The sequence below is a fragment of the Corvus brachyrhynchos genome, unplaced genomic scaffold (genome assembly GCF_000691975.1).
Source record: "Corvus brachyrhynchos isolate BGI_N302 unplaced genomic scaffold, ASM69197v1 scaffold419, whole genome shotgun sequence".
Taxonomy (NCBI): domain Eukaryota; kingdom Metazoa; phylum Chordata; class Aves; order Passeriformes; family Corvidae; genus Corvus; species Corvus brachyrhynchos.
Window position 1 is genome coordinate 222627 of NW_008239763.1, and position 2014 is coordinate 224640.

The 2014-nt window shown below is 42.9% G+C and overlaps 1 long non-coding RNA gene across 1 annotated transcript; it reads right to left on the bottom strand.

The window, feature by feature from the left end:
• Window positions 1–6: 6 nt before the first annotated feature.
• Window positions 7–1782, bottom strand: LOC108448768. The gene is made up of 3 exons (XR_001864787.1): window positions 1380–1782; window positions 356–1149; window positions 7–273 (listed from the first exon to the last, which is right to left on the bottom strand). It is a non-coding gene; the product is annotated as an uncharacterized LOC108448768 (long non-coding RNA).
• Between the last annotated feature and the right edge of the window lie 232 nt (window positions 1783–2014).

Below are 2014 nucleotides of genomic sequence, written 5' to 3' on the forward strand. Positions count from 1 at the left end.
AATTGTATCCTAGAAATGTACCCCGAAAACTGTACCCTAAAACTGTACCCTAAAAATGTACCCCGAAAACTGTACCCCAAAAATTGTATCCTAGAAATGTACCCCAAAAACTGTACCCTAAAAACATACCTTAAAAACTGTACCACAAAAACTGTACCGTAAAAATGTACCCCAAAAACTGTACCACAAAAACTGTATCCTAGAAATGTACCCTAAAAACTGTATCCTAAAAATGTACCCCAAAAATTGTACCCTAGAAATGTACCACAAAAACTGTACCCCAAAAAATGTACCCTAAAAACGTACCCCAAAAAATGTACCCTAGAAATGTACCCGTAAAATGTACCCCAAAAACTGTACCACAAAAACTGTACCTCAAAAACTGTATCCTAGAAATGTACCCCAAAAACCGTACCCTAAAAATGTACCCTAAAAACTGTACCACAAAAACTACCCTAAAAATGTACCCCAAAAACTGTACCCTAGAAATGTACCCCGAAAACTGTACCCCAAAAATTGTATCCTAAAAATGTACCCCAAAACCTGTACCACAAAAACTGTATCCTAGAAATGTACCCCAAAAACTGTACCTCAAAAACTGTACCCTAGAAATGTACCCTAAAAACTGTACCCTAAAAATGTACCCCATAAACTGTACCCCAAAAATTGTATCCTAAAAATGTACCCCAAAACCTGTACCACAAAAACTGTATCCTAGAAATGTACCCCAAAAACTGTACCTCAAAAACTGTACCCTAGAAATGTACCCTAAAAACTGTACCCTAAAAATGTACCCCATAAACTGTACCCCAAAAATTGTATCCTAAAAATGTACCCCAAAACCTGTACCACAAAAACTGTATCCTAGAAATGTACCCCAAAAACTGTACCCTAGAAATGTACCCCGAAAACTGTACCCCAAAAACTGTATCCTAAAAATGTACCCCAAAAATTGTACCCCAAAAACCGTCATCACTGACTGTACCCCAACACTGTACCCCAAAAACTGTACTCTAATAACTGTACCCCGAAAACTGTACCCTAAAAATGTATCCCATAAACTGTACCCCAATAACTGCCATCACTGATTGTATCCCAAAACTTCACCCCGAAACTGTACCCCAAAAACTGTACCCCAAAAACTGTACCCTAAAAACCGCCATCACTGATTGTACCCCAAAAACCGTACCCCAAAAACTGTACCCCCAAACTGCACCCCGCTAACTGCACCCCAAAACTGTACCCCAAAAACTGTACCCCAAAAACTGTATCCTAAAAATGTACCCCAAAAACTGTATCCGAAAACTGTATCCTAGAAATGTACTCCGAAAACTGTACCCCAAAAACTGTACCCCAAAAACCGCCATCACTGATTGCACCCCAAAACTGTACCCTAAAAATGTACCCCAAAAACTGTACCCCAATAACCCCCATCACCGATTGTATCCCAAAACTGTACCCCCAAAACTGTACCCCGAAAACTGTACCCTAAAAATGTACCCCAAAAACTGTACCCCAATAACCGCCATCACTGATTGTACCCCAAAACTGTGCCCCGAAAACTGTACCCCAAAAACTGTACCCCAACACTGTACACCCCAATAATTGTACTCCAATAACTGTACCCCAATAACTGCACCCCAAAACTGCACCCCAATAACCCCCACCACTGACTGTACCCCAAAACTGCACCCCAATATCCCCAACCCCGATAACTGCACCCCAAAACTGCACCCCAATAACCCCCACCACTGACTGTACCCCAAAACTGCACCCCAATATCCCCAACCCAATAACTGCACCCCAATATCCCCCATCCCGATTGCACCCCAGTAACTGCACCCCAAGAAGCCCCAAATCCCACAGCACCCCCTAATCTCCAACCCCACCACACCCCACAAACTGCACCCCAATAAACCCCGGCCCTACTGCACCCCAAACTTATCCCCTCCAGCCTCACTGCACCCCAATAATCCCCCAACCCTATTGCACCCCATAACTGCACCCCAATAAT